This window comes from Pseudophryne corroboree, chromosome 4 (assembly GCF_028390025.1).
Source record: "Pseudophryne corroboree isolate aPseCor3 chromosome 4, aPseCor3.hap2, whole genome shotgun sequence".
Classification (NCBI taxonomy): Eukaryota; Metazoa; Chordata; class Amphibia; order Anura; family Myobatrachidae; genus Pseudophryne; species Pseudophryne corroboree.
The window spans coordinates 407,748,811-407,765,161 of NC_086447.1; the positions used below are offsets into that span (position 1 = coordinate 407,748,811).

The 16,351-nt window shown below is 41.9% G+C and overlaps 1 protein-coding gene and 1 long non-coding RNA gene across 7 annotated transcripts in view; one reads left to right on the top strand and one right to left on the bottom strand.

Annotated features, from left to right (window-relative positions):
* The window catches only part of COL19A1 (collagen type XIX alpha 1 chain), a 1,277,374-nt gene that overhangs the window by 26,551 nt on the left and 1,234,472 nt on the right, over nucleotides 1–16,351 (top strand). For 3 of the 6 annotated variants that reach the window (XM_063916766.1, XM_063916758.1, XM_063916764.1), the window contains exons 2-3: nucleotides 12,112–12,282; nucleotides 13,465–13,506. The exons of 2 other annotated variants lie outside the window; for them this stretch is intronic. The gene's annotated coding sequence lies outside the window, so the exon portion shown is untranslated. The remainder of the gene's footprint in view (nucleotides 1–12,111; nucleotides 12,283–13,464; nucleotides 13,507–16,351) is intronic. One more of the 6 variants, XM_063916759.1, reaches the window with a different exon arrangement.
* Nucleotides 2,226–16,351, bottom strand: part of LOC134909657 (uncharacterized) — a 145,040-nt gene continuing 130,914 nt past the window's right edge. Inside the window, exon 3 of the long non-coding RNA XR_010175995.1 lies at nucleotides 2,226–3,014. This is a non-coding gene — a long non-coding RNA (uncharacterized LOC134909657). The remainder of the gene's footprint in view (nucleotides 3,015–16,351) is intronic.

Sequence of the window (16,351 nt, forward strand, 5' to 3'; positions counted from 1 at the left end):
CTGTTATTCCACCAATACAGACAGCAATGAAGTGCCTGATAGCCACCCCAATGGATAATTCAAGAGAAGCCTATCCAGCTCTACTGTCCCCAGTGCCCCTACGCTGAGTCCCCTCTTCTCTGTCCATACTTTAACTGTGACTGTCACAGTCACTATCTATGCCGGACGGGCAGCTGGTGATGGTGGTGCGACACAGGAATGAGGCATAATTACTTTACAAAATGCATGCAGTCTAAATGTGCAGGGTGCAGGCATATGCTTCACAGGCTAGGATTAAAGTTTCCAATTAGTGGTTTGTAGACAATTGATTGGGTACAATACGGGGTGAGTTAGAGGCCTGTACAAGTTGACCCAGAGTGGTGATATAAATATATTTCCTATGTAAGATTTAATGTGTGATCAGAGTGATCACTTTGGATCAGTTGTTATGTAGGCTATTAGGTAGGCATACAGGTTCACAAAGTGCAGGGTTATTCACCTATTCCAAGCAGTCTGCAGCAAAAACGACATATCGGAATGTTGCCAAAATTTCAATGTCTTAATGAGGCCATGGGAAGGAAATTGATGGCAAACAAATCTGACCTTTTTGAAGATCTTGCAATGACCTAAATCTCTGCAAAGCTTCTGGTGTTGAATTTCCATTTTGGTAAAACAATTTCACCAGTAACACACATTCTCGTAAATTTAATATCATTTTGAATACGAGACAAAATGAGAATGAAAAAGGTTGTGAGGATGTTGTTTACTGTAAGGGATGATGTGCCAAATACATTTTTGCAAATCTGGTACTTCACAAGTGGAAAATCAACCCCTGGTGGTGATTTTTTTTAAACTATTTTTTTTATTTCCTTGCCATGGCCTTTTTAAGATATACTGACAATTTGGCAATATTCTGATAAGTAGTTTTGCTGTAGACTGCTTGGAATAGGTGAGCTTTAATTACAGACACCCTGTTCTTCTGAAAATGCCGCTAGGATCTTCTCTATCTTACCACTGTCCATGCCAATAGTTGCTAATGATAGGTTGAATGAACATCTGAAAGAGAAACCAGAAAACACCATGACTAAGTAGCAGCTACATCACCATTAGTGACAGTTGTTCTGAACTCTGACCCCTCCCACCAATATCATTGATGCCTGGGTTGTGTCTGTGTTCCCTTCGTGATCAGGACTAGGAAGTGACAGCATGAGAGGACAGTATACAACTTCCGCCCTTACAGCTCCTTGATATTTTATCCATAGTCCATTCGTTTAAGGGTTATTTTGTTTTATCTCTGCATCATTGTACCCTCACGGGCTCGGTGTCTCGCTTCGTTCACCACAGGTTACTGTTCCAAATAGTTTGTGACATGGACCCAGGGGCTTATGGGAAAGGTCCTCTTCATGAAGGGTAACTAGACGCTACCACTACCTGAGAGTCATGCCAAGGACAGACGTTTTACAGGATTGTATACAAGATCCATTATATCTGTGGTGTCAATGGTAGTTGTACAGTAAAGTGTTAGCAAGCACCTTAAATTATTCTTTCATTGTGTTTCTGTAACATCCATTTGGTCCCCACCGGTGCATGACAGACTGTGTGTGGTAAGATTTTTTTTAATAGGATAGTTTAAATAGACCTGTTTCCCTGGTAATCTCTGAATATTCTGAAGAACATAAATGCACATTTTATAATTTGTCATGACTTAAAGCTGTCTTTTACAGCCCTAGCCTCTACTAGCACCATCTCTTAATTGAATTATATTTTGTGTTTGTATTTAATTACATTTTATGTTGAAAATTAAATGTGACTTTTACATTTAGTAATAACCGCCCAGACAATATTCTATCTTGTGCATAACACTTTATTACATTATTATATTGTATACAAATATGACAATTTTACTTTAGTATTTACTATAAGCAATGTCTAACCATATTCGTACACTATCCCTACTCACTTGTGAAGCATTATACACACTTTCCATGACTGATATACAGTGCACCTAGCATACTGTATGTGCTACTATTTTCCAGTTAAACACTTCTTGGGAGGCATCCAGCTCACCATATGCACATAGATATGCTTTTTATACAAGCATAGATTTTTATGTACAGTATGTTCAAAGAGCAAATGCATTCTGCTCTATTTGAGACATAAAGTAAGATGTTTTAATTCCATTTTCCAGAGAAAAATGGTAATATAACAAAATATTTACTATTACATCAATATTTCTCTATCCCTACTGTTTAAACCATTCTTACATTTATTTGTATAATTGCAAAATGATCTCTTTTATATCTAATGACTGCCAGACAGTGATTGTACAGAATGGAGGATGCTAGTATTTGTACATTACATATATAGCATGAGCATAATGGAAATTCATAAAGCACTTGTGAAAAAGAGCTGTGCCCAAGTTATCATTTTACAGGGAAGGACTATAGTATGTATAATATAGATCTTTCTAGCACTGGCATCATTTATAACATGGGTTAGATTAGTGGTTTCAATGACAGATAAAAATGGTTGTGCCCTTTGCGTTAGGCATGTTAGTTTTCCACTCCATGTTCATTCCACAACTACTTATTTCTGATTTGATTTGATCTGATCTTTGAAGGACTTATCACTTTCAGAATTTCATAACATTTCATGATAGTTGCTTTAAATGTAATGTGATATGACATTGGCTCCCGAAGGCCAACAGTTGTCAAGACTGTTACACAGAAAAACCATAATAAGTAGAGTTTTGTATTGTGTTATACACATCAAGGGAATTCCAGCAGTAAAGGGGTTAATGACCTTCAATACATTCCAGTGGCTCCATGCTCCACAGTCTGGCATTTCATCAGTCAAATGGCTAATAGGTATATTGAAACCTATTCATTAACCTCAACCATTCATTGCCACTTATGACGAAAGGTATAAATAGAAATCCTTTTCACATACATTTTGCCTCTTCGTTTGGTCTCTGTGACTGGGATCATTTAATCGTCGCCTATTTAAGAATGTGACAATGTGGCAGCTGTGAAAATCTGTTGGATACATAAAGATGTTTTCAATCAATTAATTGTTTAAATCAGTTTACGTTCCGTTGTTATCCTAATAAATAAACCGGAACCATATTGCTTTTTTTTTCTCATTTTTATTTTGCTGAGATTTAGAATCTATATTATCTTTTATTCATAATATTAGTGATTTTGGCAAAATGCATTCATTTTAGAGGCCTAAAATGACCAAACAGTGTAATTGTATCTGTATGAATGCTGTATAATTCAGGGGAATGGATTTATCAAGCTGTGAATCTTTTAGATGCCCTGATAGCTTCGACCCATACAAAAACACAGCAGTTGTACAGATTTTGTTTCTTTTGTCAGACAATATTGTATTGTGTGGTACATCTGAAGCTTAATGTGAAAAATAAACCCCACATAATTTTACAAAAGTTAAAGATCAGAACCTGAAAATGACAGTGAACATGGAATTGTACAGCATGGAATTAGTTGTACTTTTGAGTCTTTACATAAAGATTTACTATTCTGTAAGGAGATGAAATACAAATAATACTTATCTAAAACTTGTCATTGTTGCTTCAGTTTTCTGGTGCGAAAACTTGCTTCAATTAAGTTTTTCTAATGAATACAATTCATAGTTCATTATTATTCAATGAAATTTGGTACTGACGTTATTGATGACCTTTTATATTTTAAAACATTCACCCTTCAATTAGATGTAACTATGATGTTAAAGCCAATGTTATGTATTTCATCAGTTTGAAGGTGGTCTGATACCAGGTCCAGCAGTCACCGGTACTGTCACTATTTCTGCCTGCACTTGAGGTATCCGGGTCCTGTCTGCTCCCAGAGTGCTTTGTGCCTGTTCCTATAGCAGGATGCCCTGCTGGGATTGTTATAGGGGTAGTTCCATGATGTTCTCTGATGTCACTAAACTTACACCGTTCAAAATGGGAAATTTATTCAAAGCTGCTTTGATCACAAATGTGAGCTAGATTATTAGGCTTTTACCTGTTGTCACGATCCGGGTATCTGGACGCCATTACTTACCCTTCAGATGCCTCCTAAGGCGGGCTCAGCGTTCCAGGACCGGATTCCGCTGTTCCTGAGTTTCCACATGCAGAGTGGTCTTTTCATCAGCCGCGGCCTCCGCTGTGCCCGCGTGGTTAAATGTGCATCTATCAGCCTGGCGTCTCCTGTCTCCGGTGGCCGGCGCCGCCATTACTGTTTCCCAGACCACATGGATTACAAACCAAACTTCCCTCCAAGTGTCTGCATGGGCGCAGCCATCTTGGATTCTGTCATCTGATCATTTCCACCAATCTGCTGTCTGTGTTGTTGATTTGCATAATTGCCTAGCCAACCCCTTCCTTGCTGCAGGTATATAAGTAAGCTGTACCTGAGCAAGGAAGACGTCAGTGCTTTGGTTGTCAAACCTAGTTCCTGTTTGTCTCTCTTCTATGATTGTCTTCCAGGTTCCAGCTCCTGTCTCAAGACTTCCACCATAGAGACCCGCACCAGCATTCCACCTGCGGTGTAGCCTGACTCTCCAATCCATTGTGGATTCATCTGTTTCCAGCTACAACACTACCTGCTTCCAGCCTCAGCTTCCAGCAGAGTACAGCTTCCCTTAAAGGGCCGGTGTCCTTTCTACACTTTACCACTCTCCACCGGAATTATTATTTCTCCGCTCTCAAGTTCTACATTTCAGTTCACATTTCATCGCTCCCAAAGTTCATTTATTATTTAACTGGTTCCAGCCAGTATCCACTCCGTGCTAACAACAGTCTGGTTCCAGCCAGTATCCACAGCAGCTGTTTTACCTTCAGCAACCCAGCTCTTCCTGGAACACCAGCTGGTACAATCCTGGGTTATCTTCATTGCTACAGCCGGGCCTGGTAAGGACTTTCCATCTAGAAGATCATAAGAACTATCTCACACTACCAGTGCCCTGTGGCTCCTGCCATGCTATAGTACTCAGGAACTGTATTTATTCTTTGCTGACTTTTACGTTTTCTTTTATTGCTGCTGTGATGCGGAGTTGTCATAATAAACATCATTGACTTTTATCTAAGTTGTCGTGGTCACGCCTTCGGGCAGTTATTATTCATGTTACTTACATGTCCAGGGGTCTGATACAACCTCCCAGGTTCCGGTACATCTCAGCCCCTACAACTGAGGCTGCCTCCCGTCAGCTCAGGCCCTCAGTTGTGACAGTAAGCACTGACCTAATGAATCCAGCCGGAGACCAGGATCAAGCGGCCAGGCCGATGCAAGAACTGGCAGCCCGACTAGAACATCAGGAGGCTGCACAGGGCCACATCATCCGCTGTCTCCAGGATCTCTCTACTCGGCTGGATGGGATTCAGACAACTCTCCGTGGATCAGGCGCGTCTGGTGCGTCAACCACAGTGACTCCAGCTATAACCCCACCCACCTTACCCATTTCTGCTCCACGTCTTCATCTTCCAACGCCAGCAAAATTTGACGGATCTCCAAGATTCTGCAGGGGATTTCTCAACCAGTGTGAGATTCAGTTTGAGCTACAACCTGGCAATTTTCCCAGTGACCGTACAAAAATTGCCTACATTATTTCTCTTCTCAGTGGCTCAGCCCTTGATTGGGCATCACCGTTATGGGAGAGGTCCGACACCCTGCTATCTTCTTACACTGCATTTGTGTCAACATTCAGGCGCATCTTCGACGAGCCAGGCCGGGTAACTTCAGCTTCGTCTGAGATTCTCCGTTTATGCCAGGAATCACGTACTGTAGGACAATATCTTATACAGTTCCAGATCCTGGCATCCGAACTGGCATGGAACGACGAGGCCCTGTATGCTGCATTCTGGCATGGTTTATCCGAGCGTATTAAAGATGAGTTAGCTACCAGAGACTTACCCTCCAAGTTAGATGAGCTAATCTCACTTTGTACGAAAGTTGACTTACGTTTCAGAGAGAGAGCAACTGAGCGTGGAAGATCATCCGCTCCAAAATCTTCTACTCCTCCTCCTCGCCAACTGTCACCAACTACAGATGAACCCATGCAAATTGGCCGTTCCCGTTTAACTCCTGCTGAGCGCCGAAGACGTCTCTCCGAGTTTCTCTGTCTGTATTGTGCAGCTCCGTCTCACACCATTAATGCCTGTCCCAAACGTCCGGGAAACTCCAAATCCTAGCTCGCCAAGGAGAGGGCCGGCTAGGAGTAATGATCTCCTCTCCATCTCCTCAAGATTGTAACCTCCCAGTCTCGCTTCAAGTTGCTCAACGTTATCAGAACGTCATTGCCCTCCTGGATTCCGGAGCAGCTGGGAACTTTATTACTGAAGCCTATGTTAAACGGTGGTCCCTACCCACCGAGAGACTTCCTTCGTCCTTTTCCTTAACTGCTGTGGATGGCAGTAAAATTTTTGATACAGTTATTTCTCTAAGGACTCTACCAGTTCGTCTGAGAGTGGGAGTTCTTCATTCCGAACTTATTTCATTTTTAGTGATTCCAAGAGCCACACATCCTGTGGTCCTGGGCCTTCCATGGCTCCGTCTTCACAATCCTACAATTGATTGGACGACTACGCAAATCCTGGCATGGGGTTCCTCCTGTACTAAGACATGTTTGTTTAAAGTGTTGCCTGTCTGTTCTTCCTCCCCCAGGTCGTCTGATGTTCCACCTCCTCCATATCAAGATTTCACGGATGTGTTCAGTAAAGCTTCTGCTGATATCCTTCCTCCTCATAGAGAATGGGACTGCCCGATTGATCTCGTTCCAGGGAAGGTTCCACCTCGAGGCCGAACTTATCCGTTGTCTCTCCCCGAGACACATTCTATGGAGGAATACATTAAAGAGAACCTAGCAAAGGGGTTCATTCGACCTTCTTCTTCTCCAGCCGGCGCAGGCTTCTTTTTTGTAAAGAAGAAAGATGGTGGTCTGCGGCCGTGCATCGACTACAGAGGTTTGAACGACATTACCATCAAGAACCGCTATCCTTTACCCCTGATTACTGAGCTCTTTGACAGAGTTAGCGGAGCTACCATCTTTACAAAGCTGGACCTGAGAGGTGCATACAATCTCATCCGGATCCGTGAGGGTGACGAGTGGAAGACCGCATTTAACACCCGTGACGGACATTATGAGTACCTCGTCATGCCCTTCGGATTGAGCAATGCTCCAGCTGTCTTCCAGCATTTCGTCAATGAGATCTTCAGAGACATTCTATACCATCATGTCGTGGTCTATCTAGATGATATCCTCATTTTTGCCAACGATTTAGAGGAACATCGTTTCTGGGTAAAGGAGGTTCTGTCCCGTCTCCGTGTCAATCATCTCTACTGCAAATTAGAGAAATGCGTCTTTGAAGTCAAGTCCATTCCGTTTCTAGGGTACATTGTGTCCGGTTCCGGACTAGAGATGGATCCTGAGAAGCTACAAGCAATCCAGAATTGGCCGGTACCCTTAACCCTCAAAGGGGTCCAGAGGTTCTTAGGGTTCGCCAATTATTACCGAAAGTTTATACGAGACTTTTCCACCATTGTGGCGCCTATTACTGCTTTCACCAAGAAGGGTGCTAACCCGTCCAAGTGGTCTGAAGAAGCCATGCAAGCTTGTCATCTTTTAAAACAGAGGTTCATCTCTGCACCTGTCCTGAAACAGCCTGACATCGACTCTCCTTTCATCTTAGAGGTGGATGCCTCCTCCGTTGGAGTAGGAGCGGTGTTATCTCAGAGGGCTAAAGATGGTCATTTACATCCTTGCAGTTTCTTCTCACGGAAGTTCTCCCCAGCGGAGCGCAACTATGCCATTGGCGACCAGGAGTTGCTAGCCATCAAGCTCGCTCTAGAGGAGTGGAGATATCTGTTGGAGGGAGCTTCTCATTCAATCACCATCCTTACAGACCACAAGAACCTTCTATATCTAAAAGGCGCACAATGTCTCAACCCTCGTCAGGCCAGATGGGCACTTTTCTTTTCCAGGTTCGACTTTAAACTCCAGTTCTGTCCGGGCTCTCAGAATCGCAAGGCCGATGCCCTTTCCCGCTCATGGGAGCAAGAAAATGAGTCAGAGTCTTCAGACAAGCATCCTATTATAAATCCGTTGGCATTCTCCACGGTAGGGATGGACTCTACGCCCCCATCAGGGAAAAGTTTTGTGAAGCCGACACTAAGGAAGAAGCTCATGCATTGGGCCCATGCTTCCCGTTTTGCCGGACATACAGGTATCCAAAAAACCCTGGAGTTTATCTCTAGGTCCTATTGGTGGCCAACTCTGAAAAAGGACGTTTTGGAGTTTATTGCATCTTGCCCAAAGTGTGCTCAACATAAAGTATCCCGCCAGTCGCCTGCGGGGCAACTGGTTCCACTATCTGTTCCCCGTCGACCATGGACCCATTTGTCGATGGATTTTATTACAGATTTGCCCATGTGCAACAAGTTCAATACCATCTGGGTGGTAGTTGACCGGTTCACCAAGATGGCACACTTCATTCCTCTCACCGGTCTTCCGTCAGCTTCCAAGTTGGCTCAAGTATTCATACAAGAGATCTTCCGACTCCACGGTCTTCCAGAAGAAATTATCTCAGATCGAGGAGTTCAATTCACAGCCAAATTCTGGCGAAGTTTATGTCAAGTCCTCCAAGTCAAGTTAAAGTTTTCCACGGCTTACCATCCTCAGACCAATGGTCAAACTGAGAGGGTGAATCAGGACTTGGAGGCCTTCCTCCGCATCTATGTGTCCTCCTCTCAAGATGACTGGGTTCAATTACTTCCCTGGGCCGAGTTCTGTCATAACAACCAGTATCATTCTTCATCTTCCTCAACACCATTCTTCACCAACTTTGGATTCCACCCTAAAGTCCCTGAGTTCCAACCGCTTCCAGCAACTTCTGTTCCCGCAGTGGATATCACCTTGCATCAGTTTGCCAATATCTGGAAGAGCGTACGATCAGCTCTGCTCAAGGCATCGTTCAGGTACAAGAAGTTTGCGGATAAGAAGCGTCGAGCAGTTCCTGCTCTCAAGGTGGGTGATCGGGTATGGTTATCCACGAAGAATTTGAGGTTAAGAGTTCCCAGTATGAAGTTTGCACCTCGCTACATCGGTCCTTTTAAAATTGATCAAGTCATCAATCCTGTTGCTTACAGACTCCAGTTGCCTCCCTTCTTAAAAATACCCAGGACATTCCATGTTTCCCTGTTGAAACCACTAATCTTGAATCGGTTTCATTCCTCACTTCCACCAACTCCGAAAGTCCAAACTCAACGAGGCGTTGAGTATGAAGTGGCCAAGATCCTGGACTCACGTCACCGTTACGGTCAACTTCAGTATCTCATTGACTGGAAGGGCTATGGTCCTGAAGAACGCTCTTGGACCAATGCCTCTGACGTCCATGCTCCTGCCTTGGTCCGAAATTTCCACGCAAAGTTTCCTTTAAAGCCTAAGAAGTGTCCTGGGGCCACTCCTAAAGGGGGGGGTGCTGTCACGATCCGGGTATCTGGACGCCATTACTTACCCTTCAGATGCCTCCTAAGGCGGGCTCAGCGTTCCAGGACCGGATTCCGCTGTTCCTGAGTTTCCACATGCAGAGTGGTCTTTTCATCAGCCGCGGCCTCCGCTGTGCCCGCGTGGTTAAATGTGCATCTATCAGCCTGGCGTCTCCTGTCTCCGGTGGCCGGCGCCGCCATTACTGTTTCCCAGACCACATGGATTACAAACCAAACTTCCCTCCAAGTGTCTGCATGGGCGCAGCCATCTTGGATTCTGTCATCTGATCATTTCCACCAATCTGCTGTCTGTGTTGTTGATTTGCATAATTGCCTAGCCAACCCCTTCCTTGCTGCAGGTATAAGTAAGCTGTACCTGAGCAAGGAAGACGTCAGTGCTTTGGTTGTCAAACCTAGTTCCTGTTTGTCTCTCTTCTATGATTGTCTTCCAGGTTCCAGCTCCTGTCTCAAGACTTCCACCATAGAGACCCGCACCAGCATTCCACCTGCGGTGTAGCCTGACTCTCCAATCCATTGTGGATTCATCTGTTTCCAGCTACAACACTACCTGCTTCCAGCCTCAGCTTCCAGCAGAGTACAGCTTCCCTTAAAGGGCCGGTGTCCTTTCTACACTTTACCACTCTCCACCGGAATTATTATTTCTCCGCTCTCAAGTTCTACATTTCAGTTCACATTTCATCGCTCCCAAAGTTCATTTATTATTTAACTGGTTCCAGCCAGTATCCACTCCGTGCTAACAACAGTCTGGTTCCAGCCAGTATCCACAGCAGCTGTTTTACCTTCAGCAACCCAGCTCTTCCTGGAACACCAGCTGGTACAATCCTGGGTTATCTTCATTGCTACAGCCGGGCCTGGTAAGGACTTTCCATCTAGAAGATCATAAGAACTATCTCACACTACCAGTGCCCTGTGGCTCCTGCCATGCTATAGTACTCAGGAACTGTATTTATTCTTTGCTGACTTTTACGTTTTCTTTTATTGCTGCTGTGATGCGGAGTTGTCATAATAAACATCATTGACTTTTATCTAAGTTGTCGTGGTCACGCCTTCGGGCAGTTATTATTCATGTTACTTACATGTCCAGGGGTCTGATACAACCTCCCAGGTTCCGGTACATCTCAGCCCCTACAACTGAGGCTGCCTCCCGTCAGCTCAGGCCCTCAGTTGTGACACCTGTGCTCCAACATTACTGAACTTCCATGATCTGATCCAGTTTATTTTAACCTTAGTCCAGAGGTTCCCAAACTGTGTGCCGTGGCTCCCTGGGGTGCCTCGGGACACTTGCAGGGGTGCCCTGGGTTGGTGGTCCAGGACAAATTAAAATTATTCATGGTCAATATAATAGGCAAAACCAGTGCTGGTGGCTGCCAGTCATAAAATATGTGGCCAAACAGAAGCAAATCTTGTCCCTCGCCACACAACTGACCCTAAGGGTGACATATAAATGCAATCTACTTAATGTAATATTTCTTTCTAAATTTCTCAATAAGAAATTTTTGGCCTAGGGGTGCCGTGAAAAAAATTCTGATATTCTTGGGCGCCGTGATTCAAAAAAGTTTGGAAACTACTGCCTTAGTCTGTTTCTGACAATTCATCTGACTTTTCTGACACTCCTACCAATAAATATTTTATCTTATCCATACTCCACATTGAAATGCACTTGGTGAATAATCAAGAAAAAAAAAAGAGAGCATGCTACCATATTTTATTGTGAAAAACACAAGATGCCCTGAGTGGTCTATACCGCTGTCTATACTCATTTTTATCCCTCAGTAAATACCAAATATTTATTAATGATCACTCAATTAATTTCCTATCTATTCCACTAAAGTAAAACAACACAAACATACTTGGCTTTTTTAGAGGTGCACTCCGTTTCATTGGACATTTCTGAGGTAACGGGGGCATGGCTAGCCAGATGCGGGTATGTTGCTAGCAGCAGCTGCATCTACAGATGCAGTAGTGCTGACACAGAAGGTCATGCTCAGACATAGAAATTGCATTTACCATAGGGCTGATGCTAGCTTTGATATTGCAACGGATGGTGCACCCCTGAATCATGCCCAATATAGGGGATAACTGAGAGAATCCCAATGGCTGCAGAAAGGGTACTGTCAGTATCATCTAGTCTAGTTATATTTCAGTTAGCAGATCTTTTAAAAGATAAATAAAAACTATAAATAATATCTTCACATAAAGTTTATCTAGATGTTTAAAATGTATTTTATTTTCTCATGTAAAAAGAAAATGTCAAACAACTTTACAATAGTATATGGTATATATTTAAAATATGTATTTAGTTTAAATCCATTTTTATAATTGCTATACATTTTATCTTCATGTGACCAGTTTAAACTCTGAATATAAAAGGTTTTATTTGTTTTAATTTATGGCTTGTTTAATTAAATGATTGCTCACACCAGTGCCATTCATTAAGTCACCCTGAGAGGTATATAAGGAGATTCAGTGTGACATGCAAACATGCTCCTGAGGAAGCTGGACATATATATTATACACCAGTGAAACGCGTTGAGTTTGTACGCCACTGATGTCGCAATTGGTTGAATCTATGCTTCTAAGACATCCTGAGAACCAGGACTTAATCTGTGACCCACCTTCATTATTCCAGCAGTTTTTGGAAAATTGACTCAGCACATTAAGGACAGCCCAGCTGATTTCACCAGGAGAGTGCTATCTCCCAAAGATCTTGTTAATTCCAGGAGTTGGATTTATTCTCAGCATATAAAGGATATCCCAGCTGATGAAAACAAGGGACTGCTCTTTCCCACCAACCACTCTGGTAAAAAGAATACAGATCCATCTTCAATTCTGCTAAATTGTGGGTCTCAATTTGATTTCAAGGGGAACAATTGCTATCAGTGGCCTCAATTAATTATCACTGGTATTTATAAAAATATATGTGATTTTCATTGTTTTTAATGTTTTATATTAAATGTCATGCATATATTAACACAAGCCTAATTGTCATTCATTAGCAAACAGCGCTGGTAAACTTTTTTTAAAAAAAATATTTGCATATTTATATCTGGGGATATTTGACCACCCCACTACCAGCAGCTGTTGATAGCGCACCTGTGTACACATTTTTGTGCTACCAGTGTGTCTGTCTGCTATTACATACTAGCCATCAGTACAGCATACTGGCAGAAAATGACAGTTGACACAGACATGCTGCCTGACTGCTTCAGCCTGAATGTCTGTCAGGAGGGGGGAGCTGGTTTTGATGTGGAACAATTGGAGTATCAGCAGGCAGAGTAATCTCCATGTCATAGTTAGGATTAAAATACTAACTTCACATGACAGTAGAAACACAATAGAGAGCTATGGTGTCTTATTACATGTTTAAAATGCTGAACCAATATGTTATGTCATTGAAACTGGGCCAATTAATAAAACAGGACAGGAAATTGCAGCAAGAAAATAAAAGGCATTTGCTCAGAAGTGTACGGAATTGTCTCCTTACATGAGATAATTCTATTTGATAAGAGCCAAACTCTTTTGTATATGCAAATATATTTTACTCTGTTGTGTATGCATTTTGCTGTTAAGGTTTTTTTGTAGTACGGTTGTCAATAGAGTACATTGAGTAATTTTCTGATTCTGTCTAAAATATAGTGCTGTTATTGTATTTCTATCAAGATGACCAATCTAGGCGACAAATAAGTAACTGCCTAAAGCAACCAATCAGCATCTGTCATTTCAGCGACTGTGCTATTAAATGACAGAAGATGATTGGTGTGCTTCTCCACTTTATCTCTCTCCTTCTGTTCCCATCTCGATATAGATATATATCCTAAATTACTTCGATTTAAACAACAAAACATAACATCAGTACTATATTTAACATTACACTCTATGCATTTCCTTATATCTGTATATCCTTAAATTTTTAGTTAATATTTTGATCATTCACCACAGTGTTAGCTTATTTAATCCAACTTTCCTATGTGTTTTACTGCAGATATTCTTAATGACTGTCTCATCTTTAAAAGCCAGAGTACAGGTGAGCTCTAAACCATTAAGACTATCTTAAATTTAACTCTAAAGTTGGCCATACACCTTTAGCTTTTCTGTCCAACCAACCAACCAACCAACCAACCAACCAATTTGCTGATGTAATGAAAATCTGGTAATATGTGGTTGAAAATAATGATCGACCACTTGCTCCCAAACACTAGAAATGGATAAAAATAGTCTCTCAGACATTCCGTTTGATTTAACCAATTTGTCTGAATGACCATTGTGAGTGAGAGGAGTATGAATTTGATTTGGTGTAAAGGAAGCCTGTGGGGAGTCTGACAAAATAGGTTGCAGAGGTAGACCGATGGAAGAGGAGTTGAGGTTAGTTGACAAAGGGGTGTGAGGTAAGGGACTGGTAGGCTGGAAAGGAGAAGCTTGCAGTAATAAACATACATTCATAGTTTGGAATGGCATTCACCACAATCGCAAAACTAAAGTGCAAAATGATTGTATCTCTAAAACTCTGCTGCCCTGTGTCTAGGGCCTCTTCCCTATAAAGCTCTTTAAAAAGGGCTGTTCCACCACAAAACTCAGTATCAGCAGAATTTTACTGACCTCTAGATTTACAGTCCAATTTTAAACATAAGAACCAGGCCAGTTTTATGTTCACTTTCTTGGGCAAATATGTATGTTATGGGTAAAAATAAGAGGGCATGTATAAAATATTTTATTAATGGTATTCTACCCCAGGAACAAAATGTTCCCCTCCTCTTCACCTTATTGCTGGCAGGGCTGTGGTTGCAGGAATACCGTGTTACATATATGGTGGACATGTCCGATTATTATCCACTTCTGGGATTTGGTACATACTCTTTAGAGCTCTCTTATTGAGGCTCCAGTGATAAAGAACCTTTTGCATTGCTATCCGCCCAAAGAACTCAACAAATTCTCCAAGAGATTGGATAGCGGCAGCCAAATCACTTATAGCCCTGAACAGGAAAAATGCATAAGCATGCCTAATTGTCAACCTATTTGTAAAATTTAGGTTGTGTTTTGCAGAATAAGTTTATTTAAATGTAATGTCCCCACAATATTGTAAGTAAAGACAAATCAGAATGTGGAATTGATGGAGCAATAGTTTGGAGAAAAAGTAGAAAGTATTTATTAACATTAACAGCTACTTTTATAGTACCATAATTTTTTTATTGCACTTTACAACTGGGAAAAAATAGTAATAAATCGATACTCGGTAATAATAGACAGACAGAGATAAGAGAGTCCTGTTTGCAAGCTTGAAATCTATAGGGTAATAGAAATTTAATACCTAAGGATAAGTGCAATATACTGCAAGTGGTTCAGCCAGACTGCAAGTGTTCTTGGTGTGGTACGTGATCCAGTCACATAGCAGTGTTGGCCTGGGGTCAGTGGGTTGTGTGAGTGTAGGAAAAGAACATACTGCACAGTATCTGTATGTTATGTTATGTTATGTATGAATAGAGGTGATGTGAGGTGTTCTGGAATTTATTAAGCTTGTCTGAAGAGATGATTTTTCAGGGAATGCTTGAAGGTTTCTAGGCTAGTAGTGTTGTTCGAGTGAAAGCATTCCACAAAATAGGTTTCTTAGATGTACTATATTTAGGATTTGGATGCAGATTGAATATGGTTGAGGAGCAAAGGACAGTTTTGATTAAAGTAAGGCACCTATTCGGTAAGCTTGAGGAGTAGAGTTTATTGTTGTGTTGTCAAAAGAAATTGATATGTAAGGTTGGTAACTACTACTGACAAGTTTGAAAATTATTCTTTTTAAAAGATAGTTTTTGAGATATTAATGACAACCAAGATAAAATATCAGAAAGCCATTCAGTAAGGTGGGCTAAAATGGATTTTAGGAGATCTGAAGAAGATTAATATATTTGGGAATCATCCGTATAGAGATGATACTGGAATTTGAAAGAGCTGATTCATATTCCAAGAGAGATGGTATAGATTGAGAAAAGCAGAGGACCTAGAGCAGAGCTTTGTGGTGCTCCAACTACTAGAGAAAGTTCAGTGCAGGTGAATCCAGAAGTGAACCCTATGAAGAGGGTGGTCATAATCTAAGTTAGACTTTTTTTTCTGTTTCCTGTGCATATTTAGGAGGATTGGCAAATCTAGGTGCAGATATGTACTGCTTCAGGGAAATCAGGCATGCCTGCACCTTCCTACTTTGGCGAGAAGTACATTCACTTGTGCACTAATAAATATTTTGCAATTTTTTATATATTATTATATACTATTTTATATAGTAAATTACTCCTTGTATTTTACAGTGTTATTTACAGTGATACTCAAATATTTGTATGTGGTGAAAGGGGTGTCATTTCATATGTCACCTCAAATAGCAGCTCTACAAAGACCCCACATGCAAAATGATTTATACTTTACACACAATAGTCTTAAATGATCCACTTAGAACATTTCTCATACGTCCTAGAGAATGCTGGGGACGAAATCAAGACCATGGGGTATAGACGGGTTCAGCAGGAGACATGGGCACTCCAACGACTTTTCATTGGGTGTGAACTGGCTCCTCCCTCTATGCCCCTCCTCCAGACCTCAGTTTTAGAAATGTGCCCAGGTCGACTGGATGCACTCTGAGGAGCTCTACTGAGTTTCTCTGAAAAGACTTGTGTTAGGTTTTTTATTTTCAGGGAGATCTGCTGGCATCAGACTCCCTGCTTCGTGGGACTGAGGGGGCAGAAACAGAACCAACTTCCTCAGAGTTTCATGGCTCTGTTTCTGGCTGACAGGACCTGAACGCTAGCCGTGTCTAGATGCTCACTCCCACAGCACGCCGTCACCCCCCTCACAGAGCCAGAAGTCAGGTGAGTATGAGAAGAATGATCTTC